The 25,249-nt window shown below is 36.8% G+C and overlaps 1 pseudogene; it reads right to left on the bottom strand.

Annotated features, from left to right (window-relative positions):
* The window catches only part of LOC143565205 (serine/threonine-protein kinase/endoribonuclease IRE1a-like), a 29,754-nt pseudogene extending 5,641 nt beyond the window's left edge, over positions 1-24,113 (bottom strand).
* Between the last annotated feature and the right edge of the window lie 1,136 nt (positions 24,114-25,249).

Here is a 25,249-nt window from a genome sequence, read left to right as displayed (position 1 = left end):
ATGAGTGTTAAATCAGCTGAACATCAGTTTGCTCTCTATGCATCCTTCATTGCATCGTATGAAAACTACATCAAAGGTAAAATAGTAGATCCCACAACTTTGGATGAAGACTATGATCAGATTGATGCTGATGATCTAGAAGAGATGGATCTGCAGTGGCAGATGGCTATGATAGTAAGAAGGGTTAAGAGATTCATGAAGAAAACAGGTAGAAAGTTCGTTGGAGAAAGACCAGGGTTTGACAAATCAAAGGTTAGATGTTACAACTGTCAACAAAATGTTCACTTTGCCAAGGAATGTACAAATGAGAGAGTCGAACGTAGTCAGAACAGGCCTGCACAACAGAATGGGGGAGGTAGTGAGAATATGGCTATGGTATCTAGACACAATGGTGGGTACAACTGGAATCTACAGGCTGAGGAAGTCTTCGAACATGCAAATTTGGTGAACATCGAAACTGCAGGAAGTGAGAAAGAGACGAAAGAAAATCAAGCTTATATGGAAAAAGTGAACGATCAGCTCTCTGAGGTAAGTTCTGAACTTCATTGTATGCAATGTGAAAATCTGTCTGAACAATTTAAAACAGTAACTGATCAGTTTGTTAGTTTGGACGCTCAATTTAAAACGTTAAAAGAAGATCATTATTACACTAAAACTAGAGAAAACAGTTACTCGGTAAAAATAAAAGCTAGTGAAAAAGATATCAGAAGTCTTAATGCCAGTCTAGCTGATAAAATACAAGTAATTGATCTTAGTTATGAAGTGTTAGAGGAAATAACCAAACTAATTGCTGAAAGGGATAAACAGATAGCTGATTACCAGGTAAAAGTGGTGGAATTAAACAAAAAAATTAAACAGTTTAGAAATTCCTCAGCAATGCTTGATCACATCATAAGTGTTCAACGTTCCCCAGTTAACAAAGGGGGAATTGGATTTTCTGAAGTTCCACCACCATATAACCATAACTATACGTATGATCCTAGTAATCAGAAATCTGTTGATGTTGAGATTAGTCAGACAGTTCCTGTCAAAGTTTCGATTAAAGAACCTGAAGTGAGTAAAAACAAAACGAGTAAGCCTGTTTCGAATGTTAAGATTTCTGTTCCTAGCTCTGTCTCATCAAATTCAGACAAGACATCCGAATCTAGTGAGATAAAAGAAGAGGTAGTGTTACTAAAACGTGGGGAGGAATATAAGCCAACTGAAAAGAACTCTCCCCTAAACCCGTTTATCCCACCATATGTTAGACAAACGAATAGTAATGCAACCTCAACATCTGAAACAACGGTTGAGACGAAAGTTGAACACATGAGTTGTTTCAGATGCAATCAAAAAGGACACCTGATTGCTGATTATCCTCTAAATCAGAGATTCAGAGGTATGAGGCCTCCAAAAACTGAGAATAAAACGAATAGTAATTACTATAATGGTAAGAATGCTAACTCACCAAAGTTCAGACATTGGACTAAACCAAGATTTCAAAGATATCAATCTCAGTTTTTCCCAGTTAACAACCAAACCTACCATCATAATTCGGTTAATTCATTAAGGTTTGGAAGGCCTCATAGTCAATCCTCTAGAAGGTTTCCTTTTAGGACTTACAGAAATCATTCTCAAACTGACTTTGGATAACCAAAGTATGGGATGCCGTTTAACAGATTTAATCGACCCAAGACCAATAGGTCTTGGGTCCCCTGATTTTAATCTTTTCTTTAACTGTGCAGGAACAGTTGAACAGGACTGTAAACAATCTGTGGGTTGTGGATAGTGGCTGTTCCCGGCACATGACTGGTAACAAGAATTTGTTACACGAATGGAAACCTGTTCAAGGAGGTAGGGTAAGTTCTGCTGGAGAGAGTGGCGGTAGAATTACTGGTATTGGAACTGTGAGAAATGGTAAAATGAAGTTAGAGAAGGTGAACTTTGTTGAAGAATTGAAGCATAACTTGTTGAGTGTATCTCAGATTTGTGATAAAGACTACACGGTGCATTTTACTAAAAACGAGGCAATCGTCCTTTATCCTGGTTTCAAGATACCAGAGGCATGGGTGGTGATGAGAGCTCCAAGAGAAAAGAACACGTATGTAATGGATATGAGGTCAACTGAGATGACAACCGAAAAATCATGTCTTTTGTCCAAGGCAACTGAATCTGAATCAGAATTATGGCATCGAAGAATGGGGCATATACATCTTCGTAAAATGAATTACATTGTCAAGAATGGCCTGGTGCTGGGTGTTCCCTTGAAGAATTTTAACTTTGAAGATCAATGCTTGTCGTGCAAGAAGGGAAAGCAACACAAGAAACCTCATCACTCCAAGAAGGTTAACTCAATCGTCAGTACACTAGACCTGCTTCACATGGATCCCTTTGGTCCCGTGAATGTAAAGAGTCTAGGTGGAACTTCATACTGCTTGGTAGTAACCGATGATTACTCTCGATACTCTTGGGTATATTTTCTGAAGGCAAAAGATGAGACGGTTCAGTTGGTGATTAACTTGATTACCAAGGTTGAAAACATTGTTGGGAGAAAGGTTAAGTACATCAGGAGTGATAATGGGACAGAGTTCAAGAACTACCAGATGGAGATGTTCTGCTTACAAAAGGGGATAGACCATCAGTACAGCGCCCCGTACACTCCGCAACAAAATGGGGTGGCTGAGAGGAAGAATAGAACGCTAATTGAAGGAGCCAGAACCATGCTGGCTGATACTAAACTTCCCGTGGTGTTCTGGGCTGAAGCTGTTGCCACAGCCTGTTATATCCTTAATCGTGTTTAACTGTTAAAAGATTGAATAAAACTTGTTATGAAATTATGCATGGTAGAAAGCCAAACTTGAATGGACTCGAACCATTCGGGTCCCCATGTACGATATTAAAGACAAACTCAAAATTTGGTGAGAAATCCGACGAAGGTATTTTAGTCGGATATGTTGTTGGTACACCCAACAGAAGAGTCTTTAATTTATCGAACAGCAAGGTTGAGGTGGTATGTAACACGGACATTACAAGTTACAAATCACCAAAGCCTAGCACGGGACCCGCTGAAGCTTTCGACTATGATAAACTGTTCAAATCTTTTAATATGCCTTATTTGGATTTTGCAGAAGTTGATGAGAAAATTGCTACACAAATTCTGTATGATGAGGAAGAAAATATTGTGCAACGTCCGAGATACGATGAAAGTCAACCTTCCTCGTCAAGTGCTGTTGATAGTCCTGCTGCCACTACCGAGGAAGAATTTTACAACCCATTTCATTCTCAACAACAATCACCCATTGAGGAACTCTCTTCGAACTTGGAAAACAATCTGGAAGTTAGTACGGTTCCGACTACTGGAGTTCACAAAAATCACCCTTTGGAGAACGTGATAGGTGATCTGTCTGACGGTGTACAAACTAGACGAAGCTTGAATGAGCACACTTGTGTTTACGCAAGCATTAAAGAAACGGGTATCATTAATGAATGCTTATACACCTGCTTCATCAGCCAGATTGAACCAAAGAACTATCAAATGGCTCTAAAGGACAGCTCGTGGGTCGAAGCCATGCAAGAAGAGTTAGCCCAGTTCGAGAAGATGGAAGTGTGGAAATTAGTTGCAAAACCGAAGAATGTGCATGCTATTGGCACCAAATGGGTTTTCAAATGTAAGAGAGATGAGAAAGGGATAATCATAAGGAACAAGGCGAGGCTGGTAGTGAAAGGGTTCAATCAGCAAGAAGGAATCGACTACAATGAAGTGTTTGCTCCTGTGGCAAGATTGGAAGCGATTCGACTATTTTTGGCATTTGCTGCACACAATGAAATGAAGGTGTTCCAATTAGACGTGAAAAGTGCTTTTCTTAATGGTAAAGTCGATGAGGTAGTATACGTTGAACAGCCTCCGGGTTTTCCTGACCCTGACTTTCCTGATCATGTGTACAAGCTGAGTAAAGCGCTATATGGACTACATCAGGCCCCTCGTGCCTGGTACGCAACCTTATCAGATTACTTACTTGAGAATGGGTTCGAAAGAGGAAAGATCGAAAGCACACTGTTTTTCAAGAGAAAAGGGCGAGATTTTCTACTAGTTCAAGTCTACGTGGACGACATCATATTTGCTGCATCAAAAGTCGTCATGTGTCAGGAGTTTGAAGAAGTCATGAAAAAGAGGTTTGAAATGAGTGCAATGGGTGAATTAACTTTCTTTTGTAGGATTGCAAGTTGATCAGAAGAAAGATGGGATGTTCATCCATCAAACTAAATATGTCCAAGACGTTCTCAAACGCTTCAAGATGGAGGACAGCACTCCATTTGATACTCCGGTTTGCGTCAACCACAAACTGGGTGCTGATTCGGACAGTGATGAAGACGTGGACCCCACCCAATATCGAGCAATCATAGGTTCTTTAATGTATTTAACTGCATCTAGACCTGATATTATGTTTGCAGTTTGTCTTTGTGCTCGATTTCAGGCAAGCCCGAAGGAATCTCACTTGAAGGGAGTGAAGAGGATATTGCGGTATCTCAAAGGCAAGCCTAAGCTGGGTTTGTGGTACACGAAAGGGGGAGACCTGGACTTGGTTGCTTACACAGACTCTGACTATGGAGGTTGCAATCAGAACAGGAAGTCGACAACCGGTGGATGCCAGTTTCTAGGAGGAAGATTGGTGTCATGGCAGTGCAAGAAGCAGACCTCAGTAGCCATTTCCACCTGTGAAGCAGAGTACATGGCAGCATCAAAATGCTGCTCCCAGGTTCTTTGGATACAACAGCAATTGCGCGATTACGGTCTGAATTTCACTCAAACTCCTATTTGCATTGATAACACTGCTGCAATCTCAGTAACTAACAATCCCGTAAAACACAGCAAAACTAAACACATTGACATTCGTCATTATTTTATATGGGATTGTGCTGAGAACAAATTAATAGTGCTAGAAAAGGTTGATTCGTTGGATAATTTCGCCGATCTTTTTACTAAAGCATTTGACCGAACTCGTTTTCAAAATCTTGTTGAGTTTAATGGTATGATCAATCCCGAGTAACCGTATTTTTTTCCGTTTTTATTAAAAAAAAACAAAAAAAAACAAAAAACCGTCACTATCGCTTAAAATTATGTCGGTTGCTTCAGTTTGAAGGACATATCTTCGGATGTGTTTGTGTTGGAATTACGTATGCCCGAGACACATATTTATATTAATGTGGCTAACTGTGTTTAATCCAAGTCGGGTCATACCCAATAACAAGCTAGACAACACCAAATGTATTCTTTTAATGATTTGATCATTTAAACGAATACCGAACACTACGTGTTTAGAAAATTGGTTTTCTAAACAAACACACTTGAGGATTTAAATAAATTATCTGGATAATTTGTTTATATAAATTAATTATTTAATTGGTTAAATAATTACATAAATGTATGTGCATTTTATAAAAATGAGTTTTATAAAATAAATGGAGATGGAGATGTTTTAATTGTTAAAACAAAACAAAAACAAAACAAAAAAAAAAAAAAAAAAAAATAAATAAATAAATAACATCAAAACCGGCCACCCATGTGGGGTGGTGGTTTTACCCAATAAAATCCCTTGTCTCCATGTGATGAATTTATTATTTATCTCCACATCCAAGACATGCAAAAGTAATCTTTCATTTTGAATTTTCAAGTGTGTTGAATCAAGTTACAATCTCTCTCTCTTTCTCTCTAAAACCCACGGCCAAAGTGGGCAGATTTTAGGGGTTTTGTTGAGCTTGTTCAAGTGTTCTAATCCTAGCAATTAATTGGTGTTGTTGCTACAAAGCTTGGGGTATACTAGCTTGAGGGTTTCTACCTTGCAACCTTGCCATTTCGAGTCATCATCTTCTTCATTCACCTACATCTTCTTCTAAAGGTAGAAAAGGTATATTTACATTTGTGAGCATATTGTTCTTGTAATATTGATCCTTGTTCATTGGGTTTTGATTTTAACATAATGGTATGTTCATAACAAGATTTAAAATCTAAGCTTCCGTTGCGTTTTCTAGTTAAATGTGGTTAACTTGACTTTGATAAACTTGTATAAAACCCAACAATGGCATCAAGAGCCGGTTACAAGGACTTATGCTCCTTGCATGTTCATAGATTTCGGGTTTTTCATGGGTGAAAAAGGGGTCCGAAATTTTGGTGGATTTTACCCCTCATGGTTTTGTAAGATCTTGACATGCATGCAAAGATCTTAGGAAACCATTACTAACATTTGGATGTTGAAAATATCAAAATTGCAAAAATTTTGGGGGGGGGGGGGTTGAGCCGTAGCCTTTTTTGGGGGGGGGGGGGCTGCCCTTTTTTTTTTGATGTATTTAGGCATTGGTTGCTTAGGTTGCATGCTTAGAACATTTGGTATGTTTGATTGTGTCATAACCGAAACCTAGACCTTGGATGTGTTGATTGTTGTTTGTGTATGTTGATTATGTTTATTATTCAATATGGTTGTAATAATTCATAATCTTAGGCTTGTGTAATTTATTTATTCATAAATTGGTTTGTAATAAATAGATTAGTTGCATTTCTTTTTTTTTAGAAAAATATGTATTAGGATACATTTTGTAAAAATTGAAGATGCAAGAATTGGTGGATTTGGGCCTTGGACCGAAATTTTGGGCTTGTTGGGCCTCACCGGCCCATCATGGGATTCAAGCCCATTAGGCCCATAAATTTCACTCTTGGGCCCAAGAAGACTTTTGGAAGTTTGGAGCCCATTTACAAGCCCAACAAGAACACAACAACTTTGAAAGGATACTTGAAGCATTTGGATGCAAGATCAAGTGGGAGTCAACATTCCATCCTTGTGTCATGTTTTGTCCCTTAGGTGTGACTTATGACCTATACTTGTTTCGGCTAACAAGTATGGTCAAACTTAGCGGTTCTCGGTTATGACTATATTTTGCATGTATGCTTGGTTGTTTGTTTTACTTTATGTAATGTATGGTTGATAGATATTAGGATATCCAAACCGTCACATAGGAACGACAACAAGCATAAAACGGGTTCTAATATATATTTGGTAATATCGCGTCAATTAGTTTAATTAAATGGATTTATTAAAACTAAGCGATTACTCACATATAATAAAATTGGTTTTATTATAACTAGAACCTTGAAAATTGGTTTTCAAAATCGCCATATTACTAAATGCATATTAGGATATGGCATAATGTTTTTCAAACTAGAATATTGGAAAACTTAAAAATCTTTTTTTCATAATTACCAAGGAAACAAGTCTAACACCATCCTTTTGTAAGACACTTAACGTATTAGGAAACTTTAAATGGGATAAAGGTCACCTAACCATTTTAGAGCAAACTAATATACTTAAGGTAATATTAACATATTTGTGGGATAAAGGTCACCTAACCACTTGTATGTTAATCTTACATGTTTTTACAAGTAGGACGACTTGAATTGGAAACCATGTGATAAAGGTCACCTAAGCATGGGGTCCAATGGTGTTGATGGGATAAACATGCCAACACGAAATAAGGATTTCGAATGGTCCCATACCTCTAGAAGTTGCAAAGGGTTGCAATCGTCAAGGTTGACTACCTTGTTAAATCAAATAACGGGATAAAGGTCACCTAACCGAAATTTGATTTATCGTTGGATTCTAGAATTTAATTATTATTTTAAAATTTGGAATAAAAGGGTATTAATAATTAAATTGTTTATAATACTAAATAAAACTTTGTTAAATTTTGTAGATGGCCGCTAACAATGCAAACACCTCTACCCATAACACCCGTAACCTATCCTTAAGAACCATCCTTGAAAAGGATCGTCTAAACCATAATAACTTTATGGATTGGTATCGCAACTTGAGAATAGTTCTCAAGCAAGAAGAGATATCATATGTCTTAGACGATCCCATTCCCGACGAGCCTAACGTGGAAGATGAGGAGGCTTATTACGATTGGGTCAAGTACACCAAAGATTCGGTGCAAGCCTCTTGCCTCATGTTGGGAACTATGATTCCCGAAATCCAAAAGGATTTCGAGCATCATGGGGCATACGACATGATAACTCAATTGAAGGAAATGTTCCTTCAACAAGCTAGAGCGGAACGTTTCGAAACGGTTCGAGCGTTTCATGCATGTCGTATGGAGGAAACCCAAAGCGTCTCATCTTATGTCCTAAAGATGAAAAGCTACATTGAAAAGCTTCGTAGGTTGAATTGTCCCGTCTCTAATGAGTTGGCTACGGATTTGATCCTCAACTCTTTGACCAAAAGGTTTGAAACCTTTGTCATGAACTATAACATGAATGGGTGGGACAAAAGCATTGGAGAGCTTCACGCAATGCTAAGAACGGCCGAAGCGGGAATGGGTAAAAGGGTTTTACCCGTTCTAACAATCAATGAAGGCAAAAAGGGACATAACTCCAAACCCAAAGCAAGTGTTGCTAAGGGCAAGGGCCACGTCCAAGGAAAGGGAAAGAGGAAAGCCATTACGCCCTACAAACCGAAGGAAAAGAAGCAAAAGGTTGCAACGCAAGATCCATGCTTTGAGTGTGGAGAGATAGGTCATTGGAAAAGAAATTGTCCGACCTATCTCAAAGCGTTAAAAGATAAGAGGGATGCGGAGCAAACCTCAGGTATTATCTTTACTATATATGTTGAACTAAATGTTATTTCTTCAAATACATGGGTACTTGATACCGGATGTGGAACTCACATTTGCAATTTGTTGCAGGGGTTCAAAAGAAGTAAACAACTCAACAAAGGGGACATTAGTCTCTTTATGGGCAATGGAGCAAGAGTTGAAGTCCAAGCTCAAGGAGACTACATGTTAAAGCTTCCAAGTGGTTTGGAAGTAATTTTGAAAAATGTTTTGTATGCTCCTAAGTTAAGGAGAAACATTATTTCCGTGTCCCTTTTAAAACAATGTGGCTTTGATCTTAAGTTTATTGATTATGATATTCATGTTTTGATGAATGGCATATTTTATTTTAAAGCTATACCCATGAATGGTATATATGAAATAGATCAAAGTGGTATGTCACATAGTAGTTCAATGTATAATGTCAACACCAAGAAACTCAAGAAAGACTTGGGTGATTCCTATCTTTGGCATTGTCGCCTTGGACATATAAGCAAGAATCGCATGCAAACTCTTCGCAAGAGTGGTATTCTAGAAACCAATGAGTTTGATTCATTTGATGTATGTGAATCTTGTTTACAAGGCAAAATGACAAAGCAACCCTTTAATAAGACTTTTGAAAGGTCAAAAGAATTATTGGGTATCATACATTCGGATGTATGTGGTCCTTTTAGACCAATGACTAGGAATGGTGAAAGATACTTCATTACCTTTATTGACGATTATAGTCGATATGGTTATGTGTACTTAATGAAACACAAAGATGAAGCTTTTGAAATGTTCAAAGACTTCAAAACTGAAGTAGAAAGACAACTTAAGACAACAATCAAAGTACTTCGTAGTGATAGAGGAGGTGAATACCTAAGTGGTGTTTTTCAAGATCATCTTAAGAGTTGTGGAATTATTTCACAACTTACTCCACCTGGAACACCACAACATAATGGTGTGTCTGAAAGGAGAAATCGTACCCTATTAGATATGGTTCGATCGATGATGGCTAGAAGCACTTTACCTCTATCATTTTGGGGCTATGCTTTACTTTCCGCTGTTCGCATATTGAATATGGCTCCAACCAAGAAAGTGGAGAAGACACCTTTTGAAATATGGCATGGAAAGGCTCCATCGCTATCATTCTTAAAAGTTTGGGGTTGTGAAACTTATGTAAAGCAATACACCCCAAACAAATTAGAAGTCCGATCCACTAAGTGTATCTTTATTGGTTACCCTAAAGATGATATAGGATATTACTTTTACGATCCTAGTGAGCAAAATGTTATTATTGCTCGAAAGGGTAAGTTCTTGGAAACTAAGTTCCTTAAGGAAGGAACTAATAGTAGAACAGTGAAATTTGATGAGGATCAAGAATCACAAGATGATACACAATTGGTTGATACTAGCACTCAACAAGAGGTTGTTGAAAGTGATCAAGTGGTTGATCAAAACACACAAAACGTTCGCAGATCTGGTAGAGCTAGCAATCCACCCGAAAGATATGGATTTTTTGTAGAAGGTTGCTACGTGGTAGATTCGGATGAACCAACCACATACCGTGATGCAATGTCCAAGAATGATTGTGACAAATGGCTTGAAGCCATGAACGTTGAGATGCAATCCATGTATGACAACCAAGTTTGGGAATTGGTTGAACCACCACTTAACACCAAAGCTGTTGGAAGTAAGTGGGTTTTCAAAAGAAAAACTGATATGCATGGAAACTTGGATACTTATAAAGCAAGACTTGTAGCTAAAGGTTTCACTCAAACTCAAGGGGTTGATTATGATGAAACTTTTTCGCCTGTGGCAATGCTAAAGTCTATTAGGATATTATTTGCCATAGCTGCACATTATGATTATGAAATTTGGCAAATGGATGTCAAGACCGCTTTCCTAAATGGATATCTTGAGGAAGATGTCTATATGGTTCAGCCTGAAGGTTTTGTCGATCCGAAACATCCTAATCAAGTATGCAAGTTAAAGAAATCAATCTATGGATTGAAACAAGCATCTAGAACTTGGAATCATCGTTTTGATGAAGAAATCAAAAATTTTGGATTCATCAAGAACGCTGATGAGGCTTGTGTGTATAAAAAGGCTAGTGGGAGTATAATTACCTTCTTAGTATTGTATGTCGATGACATTCTACTATTTGGAAATGACATTCCAACCATGGAAAGCGTTAAGGCTTGGCTTGGAAGTAGATTTTCCATCAAGGATCTTGGTGAAGCTGCCTATATTTTGGGAATAAAGATCTATAGGGATAGGTCAAGGCGCTTGATAGGTTTGAACCAAAGTACATACATTGATAAAATCTTGAAAAGGTTCAAGATGGAAAACTCCAAGAAAGGTTTTGTACCTATTCAAAGAGGGACCATATTGAGTTCAGCTCAATGTCCAAGCTCAAAGGGTGAGCAAGACATGATGAAACAAATCCCATATGCTTCTGCTATAGGATCCATCATGTATGCGATGATATGTACTAGACCGGATGTGTCATGCGCTTTGAGCATGACAAGCAGATACCAACAGAATCCAGGAGACAGTCATTGGATGGCTGTTAAGAGCATATTGAAATACCTTAGGAGAACTAAGGATATGTTTCTGATATATGGATCTGGTGAGGAGGAACTCGCTATAAAAGGTTACACAGATGCGAGCTTCCAAACTGATCGAGATGATTCTCGATCACAATCTGGGTATGTGTTCACTCTTAATGGAGGAGCTGTCTCTTGGAAGAGCTCAAAACAGGAAGTGGTAGCATTGTCCACTACAGAATCAGAATACATCGCCGCTTCATTGGCAGCTCAAGAAGCTGCATGGTTGAAGAAATTCATTACTGATCTAGGGGTGGTCTCTTCCATTCAAGACCCCCTAGAAATCTTTTGTGACAACGAGGGTGCGATTGCACAAATCAAGGAACCTCGTTCGCACCAAAAGACAAGGCACATAGAGCGGAGATTCAACTACATAAGGGATGAAGTTGAAAAGGGAAAGATATGTATTCGCAAAGTTGGAACTGATCAAAATCTTGCGGATCCATTCACGAAGCTCCTAGAAAGACCTAAACATGAGCGTCATGCGAGTGGCTTAGGACTTCGATATTCTAGTAATTGGATTTGATCTATTTTGTATTAAAGTTTAAAAGACTTTTGTAATTTAACTCTTTTATATGATTATGGAATCTTGAGTTAAATTCTAATTTTGCATGTTTAATCCATGAATAAGTTATCTTATTCTAAAAGTCCGTAGTCGATCACATTTGTGGGAACAAATATGAAGCAAGACTATTATGAACTAGGTTTGGTGGATATTCATAAGAAATGAATATGGAGCATAGGTTTGCTGCCAAAGTTCATAGATATTTGTGGGATACAAATATTGGACTGACCCGCTCTCAATATTACTACATGGAGTCGATTGACTTGATCATTAGTAATCTTGAGTAAAGGAGAATTTCATATTATCCTTAGACCTGAGATGTATATTGGGTCTTGATTTTCACCGAGTATTACACTTTGACTCTCCCCTTCGCTATTCGTAAAAGATGGTACATAAGGATGAGCTCGGGTGGAGTATAAAGTGATAGTGAGAGGCGTATACAGTCAAGACGGAATTTGTTCCTCTTATGTGTTGAGAGTTTAGATGTCTAAGGCCTGATAAAGTTGAATTGTAAAGAGAATGATCACCTATGTCTCTTAGATCCAACATGACATCTAGTAACAAAGGGATATAATGATAGATTCACCTAAATCATATCAAGTAAGGGACTTGAAGGGATGATGTTATTGAATGGCACTTCGTCAAACACATTAGGGGTGGTGAACTGTTGTTAGGCGGTATTCACCACTTGCATTAATTTTCTATGTATCTCGTACAAGTGGGAGATTGTTGGAATTACGTATGCCCGAGACACATATTTATATTAATGTGGCTAACTGTGTTTAATCCAAGTCGGGTCATACCCAATAACAAGCTAGACAACACCAAATGTATTCTTTTAATGATTTGATCATTTAAACGAATACCGAACACTACGTGTTTAGAAAATTGGTTTTCTAAACAAACACACTTGAGGATTTAAATAAATTATCTGGATAATTTGTTTATATAAATTAATTATTTAATTGGTTAAATAATTACATAAATGTATGTGCATTTTATAAAAATGAGTTTTATAAAATAAATGGAGATGGAGATGTTTTAATTGTTAAAACAAAACAAAAACAAAAAAAAAAAAAAAAAAAAAAAAAAAAATAAATAAATAACATCAAAACCGGCCACCCATGTGGGGTGGTGGTTTTACCCAATAAAATCCCTTGTCTCCATGTGATGAATTTATTATTTATCTCCACATCCAAGACATGCAAAAGTAATCTTTCATTTTGAATTTTCAAGTGTGTTGAATCAAGTTACAATCTCTCTCTCTTTCTCTCTAAAACCCACGGCCAAAGTGGGCAGATTTTAGGGGTTTTGTTGAGCTTGTTCAAGTGTTCTAATCCTAGCAATTAATTGGTGTTGTTGCTACAAAGCTTGGGGTATACTAGCTTGAGGGTTTCTACCTTGCAACCTTGCCATTTCGAGTCATCATCTTCTTCATTCACCTACATCTTCTTCTAAAGGTAGAAAAGGTATATTTACATTTGTGAGCATATTGTTCTTGTAATATTGATCCTTGTTCATTGGGTTTTGATTTTAACATAATGGTATGTTCATAACAAGATTTAAAATCTAAGCTTCCGTTGCGTTTTCTAGTTAAATGTGGTTAACTTGACTTTGATAAACTTGTATAAAACCCAACAGTTTGGTCCTCACTTCTACCAATAGATTATGAGGATAGCCATTAACCAGATGACTGAAAGTGACTGGGGCGGTTTATGATGTGTTTTTATTCTTTCGCTGAAAAGTAGTCGTTCATACTTAGTTAAAAGGACGCATATTCGGATGTGGTCGTTCCAGCTGATCCATTGGATCTTCAGGATAGCCGTTTACCTGATGACTTTGACTTGATCGGGGCGATAGAATCTAAATTTTTTTTGGGAGATGATATAATTCTTCAAGTCTATAACTTCGTAAGAAGTTTCAATACAATGTTTTTAAGAAAATTGATCCAAACTTGGAAAGTGATACACAAACTATTTCTGTGTGCTTAACTAGTGAAGTTATTAGGCCTAAAAGACTCTAGAACAGTCATTGTATGTTATGGCAGCTTTTTATGGTGCGTAAAAGTAGAAGTGATACTAACTAAATCTTCTCGATCTAAAGTGGAGACTCATTCAGAGTTGTGTATGTCTCCATATACATCTTTCTGAATGATAGGCAGAAAAGCGATTACCCAGTCATACACGAGCCCGTGAGTGTTCTGATGTCCGAGAAGATAGTGTGTCAAGTACCTGCAGTGATCCAGATTCAGGACTTGCAGTAGTCTACTGTTTGAAGATATGTAAATCTTTATTAAAAAAAATGTGTTAAGCCTTCTGAAGCCTATTGTGTTATCATTGTCAATCAAGAGGCAAGAAAGAGAACGGGAAGAAGACTCTAAAGATCAACATGTACTTACCTGTTTGATCAGACACTACGGGTCGAGGTCAACTCGGGGTGACTTGGGGAAAGCCGAATACGCTTTGAGAATAGATAGGAGGCATCACAATCTCTGAGGAGATGTCCATCTAAATTTTGAGCTTAATTGAACCTAATCCGTATCACTGAAGCGATGAAAACCATACTAAGTTGTATACCTGCTTACAACCTGTTTCTTTATGTCGTAATACCGCTGAACATGGATCTCTGTGACAGCCATTTAATTAGTATGATTCCTATTCGGATCTTTTCTAAAACATGCTGGTCCTCGACAAGACTGAAATTTGATCCCGTGTACTTAATTACTAAAATTTTCATGTATATTTCATTTTATGTTTCAAAGCTTGGTTGCTTGGTTCTTTGATTATAAAGTTTAAATCTTTCACAGAGGATTTTAAAAGACAGTTGCATTTTGTTCAAATGTTTGAGGGCTGATTTTGTAAATTTAAGGCGAAGTTGAAGGGCGAAGTTGTCACATGGGCGAAGTTATGGATAAGCGAAGTTAACCATAACTTCGCCTGAGCTTTTTCAAACATATATAAAGGACTTTTTGGTCAAACCCTTTGCACATTTTCACAAACCCGGCGAACTTATACTCTAATCACCCTCGGCGAACTTATTTCCTCGAATCAAACCTTGTTATTTTTCGTTTCCAATCCGTGTTAAAGGTGTGTAGGGTCGATATTACGTATAATTCTTGTCAATCATGTTAATTAGATGTCGTTTTGGTCCGATTTGGGACCTCGTTCATGCAAACCATTACACACCCACTTTTCAAACTCTTTTTGACGTGTTCTTAACCAATTTGATCGTCTAGATCTCTTTTGTAACATGTTTTCATTGTCCACAATCACCAATTTCACCAACAAACCTCGCCTGGTTCTTTATATTATATAAAAGCTTATCTGTTATTAGGCGAAGTTATAGTAAAGGCGAAGTTGTACTAAACTTCGCCCTTTCCCTAACTTCGCCTGTACACCAGAAGCTATCATAACTTCGCTCATGGTAATAGGCGAAGTTGTGATCTGCTTTGACGATTTTTTAACTTAGACCGGTTGTTATGCAGATATGGCAGCTGTAGCAGGAGCGGGTGGTGCTGGTGGTGACGAAGGGGGTGATAACAACCGTCAATTCTTTCCGGGTCACAATATGTACATCACGCTGGATCCGGATGCTAGCGGTGTAGATGATTATCGCGAGATCATCTTTTTCCTTATTCGCTCGCGTATCTTCCATGCTATTACTACAACTCTGCCCATTTCTCTGCCGAACATTGAAGACTTCTGGAAAACGGTAGAATATGATTGTAGAGTCGAGCCCCCAGTCATGCGCGCCACAGTTAACAATCAGGAGGTGCAGTTCTCATCGGAACAGATAAGGGTAGCCTTGCAGTTTGGGAATGAAACTAGAGATGATCCTACAGACTTTACTGCTCCTTTCAGAGATGGTGCATTTTTACAAATGGGCTATTCTGGTCCATTGGGTGACACTCAGAGGCGTAAGGGATTTTTGTTGGATCAATGGCGTTTTCTCATGCATGTGATGATCGTGTGCATGTCGGGGCGTAAGGCTGGTACGGACGGTATGGGTGCAACGATGCAATCGGCTATGACAGCACTGACTTACAATAAGCCTTACAGCTTTAGTCAGATGGTGTTTTATGAAATAGATCGTCAGAGACGTGCGGTAGCTCGTGAAATATTCTTGATGTATCCAAGATTCTTACAAATGAACTTGAATCATGTGGCTCCTATGCTACCTCAGCGCCATTCAATTCGATATGTAGAGAGTGTCAGCAAGAGGATATTCGCACAATGCAGATCGTCGAGTGCTCGGGATACTCCGTTATTTGGTTATTTGATAAACCCGGCGTATGTTGCTCCTCGTGGAGACGAGTTTCGGGATCCGGCACCGCAACAGGCTGTTGTTTCTCAACCACCACCTGTGGTACAGCAAGCATTGCCTGCTGCTCCTGTTGTGGCACCGGAGGAACAAGTAGACCTTGAAGCTGCTTTTGGTGGCCAAGGGTTCTTTGATATGGAACGAGTTGATCCTGAGGCAGACATTCAGGTCTCAGTTGCAGAGGTTTCTGGTGTTGATGTGTCGCTGGTAGCTACGTCTGTAGCTGATTCTGAATGAACCGACTCTGACTCCTCAGCTGATGATATTGCTGAAGCAAGACAGATTCTGGTCGCCCAAGAAAGAATTCATGGAAAAAGAAAGAAAGACACAGATGACAGTGAATCGGACTTTGAGGAGGAGTTAGATCGGTTGATTCGTCGATCGAAAAGGGTCAGAACGGGTGAAGGCTCGGGAGCTGGTGAAAGCTCGAGGGTGGTTCGTTTCTCTCCACCCGCCTTATCTGGTATGACTATGGTCCCTGCATCGATGACTGTGTCAGGACCGATCACCTCGGGTGTTCCCGTGATAACTACATCATCTTCCTTTGGCATTCCACCCACTACTTTTCAGCTTTCGACTCCAGAAATTGTTTGCTTGCCACCTCCTACTCTTACGCCATCAGAGGTTGTGGCAAGATTTGTTGAGTCGAATTTGGTTGCCACCGCGGGTTTATCTGATACAATACCACCTGCGGTTACTTTTCAGCCTGTGTCTGATGTTCCGGCTATATTGGGGATCCCTCCACCTTATGCTCAAGACATTTCTCATATGAGGTTTGATTTTGAAGCAACTTTATCTGACTCAGAAAGGATAGCAACTCTTGAAAGGGTCGTGGCAGAACAGTCAAGAATCAACTTGATCCAGACTCACGCCATCCAGCGCCTTGTTGCAGAAAATCAGATTCAGTCGACCCTCCTGGTTGAGCACGGTAAACTTTTTGATGCTTTAAAACAGTTCTTAGCATCTCAGGGGGAGACGAGCTGCAAGGGCGATGAGTTGAGGACGAAGAAGAGTAATGATAGAGACGATGATCCCAATGCATCGAAAGGTGCAGGTGGTGAGTTGCCAAGAACTGAACAAACTCTTGGGACTTCCACATCTCAGGGGGAGTCAACTGGTGCAACAGGTGGATCAGGGGTGATGATGTGGTGGTAGTGGATGATGAGGAGATGTTGGATGACGATATTGTAGGTGACGACGATGTGTTACCGGTTGAAGAGATTGAGAAGATAGGAGCCGAGATTGTGATTGACAGTGAGATTGAAGAGGGAGAGATTGTGGAGGATAATGTAGACCATGAAATTCCAGATGTTGATAAGTCAAATGTGGGTCAAGATATGGGAAGTGATGAGACTGAATGGGAAGAGCAGCTGAGATGGAAAGAAGGCTACGCTCAATGGTTCGTAAAGACAAAGAAGCCAGCGGTTCCAACTATGTTTAAAAAGAGTTATAATATCAAAGGGTATGCTGAATCGAAAAAGGGTATTATATGCTGGTTATATGATGAGCAGTTGAGGCTATTTGTGATTAAACGCTTTGATGGGATTCAGTACTTTAAGAGGTTGTTGAGATCGTTGAATACCTTACCTGAATATGAGGTGAAGGATTTGGCCAAGTTGGGGTTGATAAACAGGAGTGATGACGATATGGCTAGGATTATTGGGAAGATCGTGTGGAAAGAAAGTATAAAAGAGAAAAAGTTCGAGTTGTTAAAGCCGTAGAAAGGGAAGCTTGTTGAAGATATAGACAGAGGAATGAGAGTTGATGGCAAACCTTGGATGGTAATGAAGTATAAGCCTATCCGGTGTTTAAAAGAAGTGCCGATGAAACAAATGCCCAAGGATGTCTTAAAGAATCTGAAATGGTGGCATGTCGATAGTCAAACAGGTGAAGCGGTTATGGAAGATGAAGATGAACAAGAGGTGCTGAGAGTGTATGATCCTATGCACTTGGTAAATCTGTCTCAAGCTGACTTGCAGGTGCTAGACGAGAAAAAGATATTCTATATTCCTGCATGGAAAGATGAAGCCAAGAAATATCAGAGAGTAGTTTCCGTTTGTGTCAGAGAAGGCGTTCATGCTTGAAGACGAGTGACTCGAGATTTTTGGGATTACAAGACAAGTGATTGAAGATAGAGATATGAAGCTACTGCCAAGGGGGAGTCTGTTGGTGCATTATGTCAGTAGTTCAGTATCTAGTGTTTGTAATCGTGTTAGTTTGTTTTGTTTTGGTTTAGATAGATTGTCTCACAAGTTCGCCTGATATAAGCGAACTTGTGGACAAGTGAAGTTATTGACAACTTCGCCTAGTCTGTTAGGCGAAGTTGTCGAAGTCTTTATATACCTATGTTACGGCTTGTATTGTGAGGGATTCCAGTACGTGTAATTGTGATTGAACATCACGTGTTGAAGGGTTGCAATACAACGTGTCTTTTGAGTATTGTAACGTGTATTTGTGCTTGGTTTTAACGTATATCGCATCTAACACTCGTATCGTCTTACGTAGGGATTTCGCACCTACGTAGTACGAGATACTTCCGTGTAGATCCGGCTGGGAACCTACACTTTGCACTCAAGACATTTGCTGTTATGAGTGGAAAAGGGCCTCATTATCCAAGTACGTTGGTGCACAATCCCAACTGGAAAGGACCTTACTTGCGCTTATCTGAGTACGCTGGTGCACAATCCCAGTTGGTAAGGACATTACTTGCTCATTACACTTGTTCATGGAATTGTATGATTTTTATGTACGTATATCAAAACTTGTGTGAACTCACCAACTATTCATTTAGTTGACATTATTTTATATATATGCTACAGGTACCTTTATTAGAGGATGAAACAGATGAAGTCACTAGAAGTTAGGATATTTAAATAATAAACAAGAAGACGGTTGTTTTGTTTCTTTGTCTTTGTATTTGTTCATTTGATAAACTTGTGTACTTGGGATTTGAATGAATTAATGATAATATTGTCATTTATTAGTGTCACATGTGTTTTGGGCAATCTGTACGTTACACTCGGGCGTATTCCGCTTTAGCCAGGGTGTTACAGAGACTCATCAAACTCGTCTATATTTCTTTTGCATACTTTCCTACATTTTATTTCTTTTACTAGCACCTCGCGCCTAATCCCAAATCCTCAGATATTTTTTAATTTTCAGTCAAATGGATTTTCTTTAGAAAGAATTTATTATCTCAATTATTATTATTGTTAGTAATATTATTATTACTAGTATCATTGTCACTACTATTAATATAATAATATTTAAAGTAAAATATTTGCTTCAAACAAGTTTTGAGCCCTTTTGAAATTTTTTTTATTACTAGTATTATCGTCACCACTAATAATAATGTAATTATTATTCCAAACCGTATTTAAAGTAAACTTTTTATTTCAAACAAATCTTAAGCCCTTTTTAGGCTATATTTCATTCAACAAGTCAGGGTATCTGACAATCTTTTTCCTAGGCCGTTGGCCAAAAGAAAACAATTGATTTTATGTGAAAGTTTCATAAAATTTGCAAGTCTTTGCGATAGCTAAAACTATTTTTCTGAATAAATTTTATTTCTCTATTAGATTTAAAAGCATCACGATTTACAACCGATTTTCATAGATTAAAGTTCTCCTTCTTTCCCCTTCGTTAACGCTAATGAGTTTCGGCTAAGAAATCATGGCACCACCTCCCACGTCAACCTCTTCTACCTCAAATAAACCAACATTCGAGAAGACAAGCGTCACAAGCTAGATTTTTGTTTCTTTAACTTCTCCTTCACGTATTTTTTTCTTCCGGACGTACCCAAAGTGATTTTACATCCACGTGTTTAGAATATTGTTTACAAAGTTTATTTTGATTGTTCATTGATCTTTGATCCATATACGTTTGTATTTTACGAAACGTAAATTCGCACATCATTTTTATTCACTTTATTAAATCAGTTTGCGTTTGTTATTTCGAATTATATGATCTATGACCAATTTCCCATCAACGTACCCGTTAGGTGGAAATTGGGACTATGAACATGTATGTGTACATAGTTACCTAATAGAAACCGTATTTTCATTTTATTTCGACATTTTACTATCGGTGGCCGGTTCTCTCCAAACAAATTCATTTACTTAGAACCGGGACTGTGTCTCATGTACATGCCGATTTTATCTGATGTTATATTTTTACACAAATTTTTTTGTTTATTATTGTACTTCTCTTCCACTCAATGTTTTATTTGAACCATTTTATTGTTCTTGATTTCATCAATCTAAGACAAATACTTTATTTTAATTTCGAAGCCCTAATTATATACTTGATAAGCACAAAGTTACTATTGGAAAATTTTCTTTTCACAAACTTAATCGATTTCAATATTTTAATATTAAATTTTTCGTTTATCCATTTCATTTCAAGTTATTATCAATTTACATGTTTGTAAGATAAAATTGTTTATTCATCTCAACGTTGCCATTGGTCACGTCGATGTTCTATTGGAGATTTTCTTTTTTTTATAAAACATCATGAGATTTTGATACTTACAAGTTTCGTTCATTTAAGCTATTCTCGAACCCAATGCGTTATCAAGTTACATATTCATATTTCGTTGGTTAAATTCTATATTTACATGTCACGTTATTTCGACTCTATTATTTCAATTACATGTTACGATTTTTATAATTCTAAATATTTCATTCTTTAATTTCATTATCTCGTTTACTTCGTTTTCAACATCGTTTACTTGCTTTAGACACGATGATTTTATTTACTTGACATATTGTTTTTCGTGTTGTCCTTGGCCTGAATGTATCAATGTTTTTTGTAAAGTTTTTACCCTTTTTTCAACTTTTCCCATGCAAATCATTAGAATAAATCTTGGATTATTATTATTATTACCATTTTTTTCATATGTCATTTTTTCTAATTAACTAATAAAAATAAAGCAATTAATGTTTTAATTAAATAAAATTTACTAAAAGAGTTAAAACACTTTGAAAACCTTTTAAAACATTTTAATTTTTGTTTTTAATTATATTAAATATGATTAATTTTCATAAATCCCATAAGACATAACTACTTCATATCTTCACAATAAAAGGAGGACAAATCCTCCATTATTTTCACACCTCAATCCACTATTTTCTTAAGATTGAAAGCACTAACAAGTAAGTTTTATGATTCCATGCATTTTATAGTTTTTGTTCTGATTTAATGTTGGATGTTCATAATTTGTTCTTCGTGATCATGTTACGTTTATCATAAAAAATTTATATTTTGGTCTTAAGAATCATTATGATCATGGAAATCCAAAATAAACACTTTGATTTTTCTAATCTTGGATCAAACCTAGTTATTGTGCAAGAACAAGCATGAATATATATTTATCTATATCTTTTGATTTGTTAATCATCATAAACTTATATATTTTCATTTAAATATAATGATTTATAAAAATTTCTTTTATTTAAAATATTTTACAATAGATATAGCATACTTCCTATCATTAAATTAATAATTTAGTAAATTAATTATTGTATATTTTATTTCAACATAAACTAATATTTATAATTTCTTTAAAAGAATTTCATGAAAAACATTTAAGTTAATTAATTAGTAAATTAATTAATTATGTTACAGAATAAACATAAATTGTTTAATCATAAATTGTTATTAATATTGTTATTTAATCTTATATTAATAAGTTATAATTATTTATTTACAAATCATTATTCAACTAATAAGCATCAAATGATTTATATAAACTTTATTCATTTTTGTTAAACTCAATACAAATCCCCAAGTCCCTTTTTGTCATAGGTTAATGAAATATATATATTAAAATTAATGTCTCATTCCTAAAACTAATATTATTTAACTTTTATAATCCCAATAGTTAGTCTTTAAATTTTGTATTTCCTTTTTAATTTTAGTTCATGCCGTTTAATGGCTTCGATTTCATTTACGTACTTTCGGTTTTATTTAAAATTTGTCTTCAACATCAAGGTGAGTTTCTCACACCCCCTTTTTACTCTTTAACTACTTTTCGGGGTAGCATATATATGCTATCCAAATTATGATTTCGTTTATTCATTATTTACAAACTACAATTCCCTACATGGACTTGTGTGTTTACTTGTTACTTGCTCAAAATTACTTGCACATGGATTACTTAAATATAGTATGATCATACGCACCCTTTGCACTCAAGACATTTGTTGTTATGAGTGGAAAAGGGCCTCATTATCCGAGTACGTTGGTGAACAATTCCAACTGGAAAGGACCTTACTTGCGCTTATCTGAGTACGTTGGTGCACAACCCCAGTTGGAAAGGACATTACTTGCTCATTTACACTTGTTCATGGAATTTTATGAATTTTATGTACGTATATCAAAACTTTTGTGAACTCACCAACTATTCATTTAGTTGACATTATTTTATATATATTCTACAGGTACGTTTATTACAGGATGAAACAGATGAAGTCACTAGAAGTTAGGTTATTTAAATAATAAACAAGAAGACGGTTGTTTTGTTTCTTTCTCATTGTATTTGTTCATTTGATAAACTTGTGTACTTGGGATTTGAATGAATTAATGATAATATTGTCATTTAATAGTGTCACATGTGTTTTGGGCAATCTGTACGTCACACTCTGGCGTATTCCGCTTTTGCCGGGGTGTTACGTTTACCAATCGACCGCCCTTGAATGTCACACTTGATTAAATGTTTACTTTCATAAACCTTTTTCACTATCAACTTCCATAACTCCATATCCGTCCTCATTCCCAAAATTCTTCCCAGTTTTCCGATTTCTTCTCCTTCTAGAAGAAGACGAATTTGCGTTTTTGTTCAACATAGCCAACATTAGAGTATATTGACGATACATAAGAAAACCAATAATAATAATAACTGCCAATATTACAAAAAACGCTATCCGTCTTTCAGATACAACATGTTTTCTTACATCTTATGGGCCCGAGATTTTCGAGCTCTGACCTATGGTTTGAAAGTCAGGATCACGTGAAACTAGTAGCAATTTTTCGGGATTCGGTAGTAAAACTAACAGCTCAGTTGGTGGGTGTGATAATAATGGAGCTTTATCTTCGGTTTGCTTGGCACTTAAACGAGATATACGTAACCGAAGAACATCGACTTTCGATTGGCATGATAAGGGCATATTATAATTTTATCATGAGATGTCGACCTGATATCGATAACTGGGGATGAAGATGGGCCCGCTATCAAATTCTGGTTTTGGTAACAAAACAACACGACATCGATGTCTGCAACCGTGACGTTCCATAAAACTTTGTTAGAATTTGGAGCAAATGAGGTGAGAATGTAATCTGTTCGTGTAAAGGAGAGCTGTTTATCGGGGTTTCCGTGTTTAGTAACCGTTCTTGGGATGACGGAATCTGACGTAGTATCGGGGGAGCTGTGATGAACACGTATTATATTTCCATTATTAGCATCAACAACATACGCAGACGTCTTTTTGGAGGCGAGAATGACACCTCCGTCTTCTGATACATTTGGAATGATTCTGATGAATTCTTCCATATCCATATCCATTGGGTGTTTGCCAACATCTGTGTGTGCAAATAACATCTAATCATCCCCGAGGTCTATAAAATAAGTGGCATCAGCATCATGATCATGATTGGTTGGAGCTTGGTGTGAAAAGTAAATTGCTGATCCTGATGAAAATGACCAGATTCCCTCCCAGAGTCATGATACACCAGATAGATTGTACCATCCAAGGTAGCAACAAGTTTCGTGTCATGATTTCTGTTTGGAGAGAGGAATAAGTAATGAAAGCAAGTCAAAGAACAACAAGGGTATAAGGTGAATAATAGTAATAATAATAATAATAATAATAATAACAATAATAATAATAATAACATTGGAAAGAAACTTACTCCGGATAGGACAACAGAGAGCGTCGAGCCTGTACCGGCAAAATTTCCTGATTCTGAACGATATCGATGAAGAGGAGGATGAGGAATAGAGTCGAGTACAAGCTGCGAATCATTGAATTTTTGCTTGGCTTGCTACTACTAGTATATCATCATCATCATCATCATCATCATCATCATCATCATCATCATCATCATCATCATCATCATATTAGATCGGATCAAGGAAGGAAGGATTATCCAGTGAATTCCAATCCGTACGTGCAATTCAAGCATCTATTGATTGATTGATTGTTTTGAGTTTGAATTTCTTCTTTTAGTCGACCGGCGAATTGTTATTATAATTATTCACATAACCTCAAAATCACCTCTGGAGGAAAGGATACTTCCTTCTGTTTTCTTCCCATTGAGTATTCGACTATGCACATTCGGTCCATCCTTTCCTTTGAAACAAACAAAGTAACTATGTTTTGTTGTTAAATCCAACTCAAAAAAAAAAACTTTTGTGTATCGTCCGATAATAATTTCATCTTTAAAGTTCTCAAAAAAACATTTTGACTATTTTTCTTTCAGTGGACCTCCGTTAAAAAACACTTAACGTCGTTAAGTGTTTTTCCAATTTCAAACCGATGTTTTAGATTTTTTGATCGAAATAAAAATACAAATCTACTGATGTAAAACTTATCTCGAAACGTTGATTCAAATGGGTTGATTTTTTTAATTTTAAATTCAAACACCCAAATTGAAACCCCGTTTCTTCGTTTGGATCACCGTTTCCAAATAAGTTTTACAACAGTCGACTTGTATCTTTCTTCTGATCAAAAGCCCTAAAACATCGGTTTGAAATTCACAAAATAAGAAAAAAAAACTTAACAAAGTTAAGTTTTTAACGGAGGTCTATTGAGAGAAAAATAGTCGAAAGGTTGGACCGTTGACAGGGATTACTAAAGATAAAGTTATTATCAGCCAATACATAAAAGATAAGATTATTTATGTAACATTCGTTAATTTTCAAACCCGAAATTCGACCTGTTGCGGTCTTTTTATGTGATTAGAAACCTTTTAATCAATGAAATGTTGGAGGTCTATGTTTTAATCATGTTATTGGTCATTGGTATTAAATTTATATCATATTTACTATGCTAACATATACGCAAGTTTTAATAATTGTTACCTGATGTGCGAAAAGCTATATACAAATATTAATAACTAATTCTCACAATTCAACACTAAGTCTTAAATTTATATACCA

The sequence above is a fragment of the Bidens hawaiensis genome, unplaced genomic scaffold, assembly GCF_021521415.1.
Source record: "Bidens hawaiensis isolate Kalapana, Puna unplaced genomic scaffold, B.hawaiensis_p1.1 tig00022304_1, whole genome shotgun sequence".
In the NCBI taxonomy this organism is placed as follows: Eukaryota; Viridiplantae; Streptophyta; class Magnoliopsida; order Asterales; family Asteraceae; genus Bidens; species Bidens hawaiensis.
The sequence above is the reverse complement of the archived record's forward strand: the minus strand, read 5'-3'. Positions and strand labels throughout refer to the sequence as shown.